At 36.7% G+C, this 7,226-nt stretch overlaps 1 long non-coding RNA gene and 1 other non-coding gene across 2 annotated transcripts; both read left to right on the forward strand.

The window, feature by feature from the left end:
* The first annotated feature begins 2,236 nt into the window (after positions 1–2,236).
* LOC113764335 lies at positions 2,237–2,343 on the forward strand. Its single transcript, XR_003467605.1, has one exon. It is a non-coding gene; the product is annotated as a small nucleolar RNA R71 (small nucleolar RNA).
* Positions 2,344–6,338: 3,995 nt separating this feature from the next.
* On the forward strand, positions 6,339–6,864 carry LOC113761890. The gene is made up of 2 exons (XR_003467166.1): positions 6,339–6,431; positions 6,531–6,864. It is a non-coding gene; the product is annotated as an uncharacterized LOC113761890 (long non-coding RNA).
* The last annotated feature ends 362 nt before the right edge of the window (positions 6,865–7,226 follow it).

Below are 7,226 nucleotides of genomic sequence, written 5' to 3' on the forward strand. Positions count from 1 at the left end.
ATAGATCATTTGTTTGCCAATTTTAATGACTGGAACAAATGTAAAACATTAAAAACATGCATTTTACCCCTTTATAATGAATCAAAAACACCTTTAACGCAAATCGAGGGGTTGAGTTGTTTGATCAAAGTTCGCCTTTTTTGTACTCAATTGGTCATCCTTGCCTTCAATTGCCAACCCTACATTACAAAAACAACAATTTAGCTAAAACATTGATTCAAACCACAAAATCACACCAAGTTAACAAATATAACCTAAATATTGGGTTGCCTCCCAATTAGCGCTTTTGTTTATAGTCGTTGGCTCGACTGAAAAAGTTGAATCACTTTAGAGCATTAGAGAGAGATTTTCTCCCCATGGGTCGAAACTCCCGAACCAATCCACCATGTGGTGAACCATGCATTGATCTTCATAGTCCAATTTCCTCAAATGCCAAGGAGGGATATTAGACTTGTCATAGAGAGGCTCAACTTCACCTTGGAGTGGATTTTGCTTGTCTTTTCTGAATTGGCTCAACTTTTCACCATTTTCTTCATGGAATGGCGAATTTATTAAGCCAACTTCCATCCTTATCTTCTCCTCCTTTGTTCCTACACCATGAAAGTTAGTACCAAGGACATTTATAAATTTAACTTCTTCGGTCCTTTCTTGGTTAACCTTTTCATCATATGGCATATTAGAAACAAGAGCAGTAGGCTCTATATTCCCTTCTTTATTATCCAAATTGAATTCCAATTCCTCACCATTAACCCGTAATATAAGCTTACCTTTTTCTACATCAATCATAGTTCGTGCAGTGGCTAAAAACGGTCGTCCTAGAATAATTGGCATTCTCACATCTTCTTCAATATCTAAGACAACAAAATCCACAGGTATTATAGATTGTCTTACCTTTATGAGCACATTTTCCAAAATACCCGTGGGACGTGTGATTGACCGATCCGCCAATTGCAATGTAATATTGGTAGCTTTTAGCTCTTGAAGTCCCAATCTCCGGGCAACCGATAACGGCATAAGTGACACACTTGCACCTAAATCACATAAAGCATTAGAAAAATGCAATTGACCAATAGTGCAAGGAATAGAAAAACTTCCCGGATCTTTCAATTTAGGAAGGAGTTTATTCTTAATCAATGCACTGCACTCTTCCGTTAATGCTATCATCTCATTATCTACAATTTTCCTCTTCTTTGACATGATGTCTTTCAAGAAACGTGCATAAGAGGGAATCTGTGTTATAGCATCAATGAAAGGAATGTTAATGTGCAATTGTTTAAACATTTTGAAGAACTTTTCAAACTCCCGATCCTGTCCATCTTTCTTCAACCTGTGAGGAAAAGGTATCACATTAGAATTTAATTTGGGATGAAGTGCATCAATATCAATGATAACATGATCATTTTGACTTTCTTGCTCCCCTTCAATTGCTTGCTTCTTGTCTTTTTCACCACCTGAATTTTCAAAATCGAATCCCTCAACCGTTTTACCGCTTCTAAGAATGATTGCATTGACATGCTCTCTCGGATTCACTTCGGTTTTACTTGGTAATTCACCAAGGTTTCTATTGTTGATCACATTGGCAATTTGACCAATTTGAACCTCCAAGTTTCTGTACATCCCAGCTAATTGGTCCAACCGCCCCTCAACTCGCTCGAATCTATCCGAAGTCACCTTAGCAAGTTTTTCCACCGCGATCTCCCAACTTGGTTTAGTTTCAGCCTGTGGTTGCCTTGGTTGAAATCCCGACGGATTGGTTGGCCTTTGTTGATTGCCTTGATCTTTCCATCCAAAGTTTGGATGATTTCTCCACCCCGGATTGTAAGTATTCGAGTAGGGGTTATTTTGAGCATTACGATTGTAATTATTGACGAATTGTACCTGTTCAGAATCAACACACTCATTACTATCATGTTCACCTCCACATATAGAACAACATGCTACATGTGCATTAGATGAACTTGGACCAACTCCACCTTGTCTACTTAGCAATTTCATCACATTATTCATTTGAGCACTCAACATATTGAGAGTGTCCATTTCGATCATACCTGCGTGACGTCTTGTATTACCTCTCTCATTGGCCCATTGGTAGTTATTTGCGGCCATTTCTTCTATCAAATTCTGAGCTTCTTGGGGTGATTTACCCATTAAAGCTCCACCTGCGGCTGCATCGATCATAGTTTTAGTAGAAAAAACTAAACCATTATAGAAGGTTTGTATGATTAACCATTCCGGCAGTCCATGATGTGGACATTTCCGAAGCAAATCTCTAAACCTTTCCCATGCCTCATATAATGATTCACCTTCCAATTGGCTAAAACTAGTGATATCCATTCTAAACTTAGCAGTCTTACCTGGTGGAAAATACTTATTTAAGAATGCTCTTGATAGTTCATCCCATCCAGTGAAAGTATTAGGAGCATGAGAGTGTAGCCAAAGTTTGGCCTTATCTCTCAATGAAAATGGGAACAATCTTAGCCTTATGGCATCATCACTAACTCCATTCATTTTAATTGTATCACAAATTTCCAAGAATGTAGCTAAGTGTGTATTAGGATCTTCTACTGCATTACCTCCAAATTGAGATTGTTGAACCATTTGGATAAGTGATGGTTTAATCTCAAAATTGTTAGCATTTACCGTAGGCCTTACTATGCTTGTTTGAGATCCTTGTGTTCCCGGTAGAGTATAATCTCGTAGAACTCGCCTATTTGGGTCATTTTCGGCCATTTCTTCTTCAAATGGTAGTTCTATCAAAATTTCCTCTATCGGTTGCCAAATCTCTTGTTCCTCTTGCTGTTGTGTGTGCCTCCTTTGTCTACGTAGTGTCCTCTCAATTTCTGGATCGAAAGGTGCGACTTCTCGAGACTCCCGGTGCATACACTACAAACAGAAATAAGGGATATTATGCAACTTCAATGGTAAAAAAAAACTGATTATAATATAAGATTAAATATAATCTAAAAAAAATAAAGCTGTCTAAATTAATAAAGATGATTAGGCTCTAATATTGCCGCTCCCCGGCAACGGCGCCAAAAACTTGACGGGTTTTTACTTTAAGTGCAAGTTTAATTCCGAATTTACACCCGTTGGACTGCAAGTATACAGGTCGCAATTGTAGTACGAGATGTGTATCGGGTCGATCCCACGAGGAGCAATTTAAAACAATTATTAGATACTAATTTACTCTATTATTTAGACTCACAATTAATTTGAGCAGAAACTTCAGATTTTAATTCAACTACAAAAATTCTTAAATAGATAAATGCAATATCTCAAGGGGAGTAGAATTCACTAAATATTAAGATCTAGGGATGTAGATTCCACTTATGACACAAAAGATCTAAAATGAATTAATTCAACACTTGTTACTGCTCTTGTTTAACCAAGGATTCATTTCCAGAAATACCAGAATCACATTCTCATGATAATAATGGGTTAAAACAGATTAGTTTGTCCTAATCTCTTGGTAAATACTAAATCTGTTCTTATTCACACATGAAATGCAGATTTCATCCACTTGAACGTATTTCTATTCTCATGAATATACAACTCAAGTTCTACTTGTGTCATTCCATTATTTTTACCATTTCTCAATGAATAAAAATAACTATAAACCTGCTATTGGTGATCAAGCAACAACAAGTAATCCAACATACACAAGTAGATAAGTTAATACAAGACATAACAAGAATGAATAACAATCACTTCATATCATTTGGCCATAAGTTTCATCTACTCCCTAGATAAAGAAAATTAGCTACTCATGAATGATAAAACACTCATATTCACAAGTTTATTAATGCAAAACATCATAAAGTACAAGTATAAGAAAGATAAAAGAAAGCTTAGCCAATTGAAGGTGAAGCTCTCCAATTCCTGCTATGTTCTTGCACAATATGATTACAAGTCAAAACTCTAAATGCTTCTCTAAGAACTCTTAACTAGAGAGAAAACTTGTTGCAAGAAGGAAAACTAGCTACGTCTGGTCCTCCTGGCTTCTCCCCTGTATTTCTGCATAAAAGGTGGTAGAAATTCCATTCCTCTCACTTCATAATTTCCTCCACTCAGATTTTGTAAAAAGAAGTCAAAGATATGATGTTTCCTTTTGTCCACACTCATTTGGTCTTCTCTTTTATTGCAGAAGCATGTGCACCGAATTCCCTTGCATCTTATAGCTGGAAAGTGGTATGCACACAAGAGAATTGACTGAGTCAAATTGCAGAATTTCGGCTATAAAACGCGCCTACACAAAACGCGGTATAAACTCGCGTTTTGTCTACTCGCGTTTTCACTCTGGCCTTATTTCAACTGCGATTTTCTCCATGATAAAGGCCAAACTAGCTTTTGTGCAAAACACAAAAGTTGTAGCCCTTTGAGTTAGCTTTCCAATGCTTCAAGAATCATCCAAATCGGAGCATTGTAACCTGAGATATGATCGAAATACTGTCACCTGTTCAAACCTCTGTTTTAACTTCCGACCACAGAATGCAGCTTCTGTATTCCAACGTTTTGCCCATGAAGATGGCAGAAATGGATTTCGATGTATTCATACGAATTGTAGGTCTCTTTCTTAGCTTTAAAATGGTATAAAGATCACCTCAATCCGATAAGTGTAGCTCCAGATATGGTCAAAATACTGAAGAGTGTCAAAACTGACTTGTATTGCATTTCCTCACTTGAACGTTTTTCACTTCATTCTTCTTGTTGCCACTTGAATTTATCACCAAATCTCTATTTTTTACCTCATTTGACATCCTTTGGTGATTGAATCATCATTCCTGCATAAAAATGAAGTTTTTACCATTAAAATCAATAGAAATGCAATATTATCCACTTTTACCAAAAATATATAATTTTACCAAAAACCTCTTTATTTTAATTATAAAACTAAATAATCAACTCAAAATTAACTAATAAAATGCACTTAAAAATACGTAAAATAAACTCTTATCAGGTGGGTTGGGTGGGTTGTTGGGTTTTGGGTATAATTGCCAGCTCTAGTTTGGTATAACTAACTATATCTAGCTTTTCCAAAATGTTGTGTAGATACCTGGTACAAGATTAACAGAAATTTAAACTTTTAAAGACTCCATACTCCTAGGATTTTGTACTTGAATTCTCAAAGATTCTAAGACTTCCCAACCCATTTGATGTAAAATTTCTTGGAGTAATGATAATTTTGATGCATTATGCTCAAGTAATTAATTGAATGGATAACCTAGAGATTCTTGTTTGGCTGACACGCTTGTGTCTTCCTCTGCTTTCTGTGTACGAGGAAAACTGAAGATACTGAGAGCTCACTGCAAAATTTTTTTTTTGGGAGCAAAATAGTAATTTTTATTAATTTTGAAAGTTTTATTAATCAGGTTGTAAAGCTTATACGTGGAGCAGTCAGCCCGGTTACAGCAATAGCTCACTAAACATATCTATATATTCCGTACTATGAACAACGAAAACATAATCAGCAACATGATACACCTATCAAAACAATTATGAGTGAAACCCTAGTCCACCATGATATCCCAATTAGCTTTAGTGAGTGGAATTTCCTTCCAAGAATACCAATAAGCCTGACAGCACCCACAATAGCAGCAAGGATTACTTTAGCAGTAGCAGAGAGATGCTTGTAAATGACCTCATATCTGGCCTTCCAAGCCTGATATACAGTCATAGCCAGAACCAATCTTCTGAATCAATCAACAAAGAAATTGGTTTGCCAGTGCTGGCAAATCCAGCTAAGCTCAATGCCCTAAAAACAGAGCACATAGCTTGGACTCTGCTCCATACCAACCCAGAAACAGCATATTCAAAAAGTAGGTGTTCCATAGATTCCTAGTAGCATTACAAAGCACAAACTCGGCTGACTAACTAAAGCACCTCCACTGCCTTGATGTATCTGGGGTTGCTAAATGTTTGTGGCAAAACAACCAAAGAATGAAGGAGAACTGAGGAATGCCATCTTTATCCCACACAAATTTGCACCATTCAACCTTAGCTCCAGCAGGTCTCAAAGCTGATGTGAAATGTTCTGCAGGAACCAGCTATCCATTTAGTTTGATCAGCCTTATCTAGAGTGGGAACAAACAGATTTGGACAATTTCCCTCACTTCAGCAGTATACTTTCTTTCAGTGGACCATTTGCATTTTCCATTCAAGATGCACTTTGCGACATCATTGTCCTTTCTTTTTTGTCTTTTTTTTTGGGGGGGGGGGGGGTTCCCTAACATCTGTTTCCATTAAACAACTGTAATTTGAGTATTTTGGAGATGTAAGGTGAATTGGAATATTTGTAAAATTTCTGACTTGTGTGTGTGTGTGTTTTTTTGTAATATCATAGCATGGGTCTTGACCTGGTGAAGGGAACCGTCCGCAATAACTTGGAGGCTGGAGTAATTGAGCCTGCAATGAGCAAAGTAAAGATAATACAGGTCAAAATTCTTTGGAATGTATTTGATTGATTGATATATATATTTTTTTTTGCAACTCAGTTGCTGACAAATGTAGTGTTTGTCTCTCTCTTTGGACAGTTTGCCACTGAAGCTGCTATAACTATTCTTCGAATCGATGACATGATAAAGCTTGTCAAAGATGAAAGCCAAAATGAAGAGGATTGAGGACTCGCTGTATAACTGGTCTTGCGCTGGCCAGAGTGAACTAACTGGAGTCTTAGATAGATTTGTTTGATTTGTATGCATTTGAGGAAGTTGATTCTCAGGGATGGACAGATGAGCCAGAATTCCAAAGGTTTAATTATAGTATTTTTGTGTGTTCAATTCGGATATATCTGTATATCATTTGCGGTACTCAGTGTAACAGTTTTTACACGTTTAAGTATGTAATTTGGAACCATCATTGATGATTTCCTTGGTGTACATTATTTGTCTTCCATTCCTTCAAAAATTAGAAAAATGAAGAGAAGCACCAAAAGAGCATTTTAGGTTATTGATTTTGACTTACTTCGCTTATAGAAGACCCTGACAGCAACCCGAGGAAGGGATAGTTGTTAAATGAAGGTCTTTTAGTCGATTAGAGTACTGGCTCTTGGGAGCATATTTAGATTTCCTATTTCGATCACTTCCTCAATCTGCATGCTACTTGTTCGGACAGAAAAAATAAAGGGTAAAAAACTCAAAAAATCTAAAAGATTTATAAAAACCCTGAAGTTCAACCAAGATATGTTAAGATGAAGAAAGTTTTGTTCCCTAAAAGCACCTCAAATCAAA

The sequence above is a fragment of the Coffea eugenioides genome, chromosome 2 (assembly GCF_003713205.1).
Source record: "Coffea eugenioides isolate CCC68of chromosome 2, Ceug_1.0, whole genome shotgun sequence".
Classification (NCBI taxonomy): domain Eukaryota; kingdom Viridiplantae; phylum Streptophyta; class Magnoliopsida; order Gentianales; family Rubiaceae; genus Coffea; species Coffea eugenioides.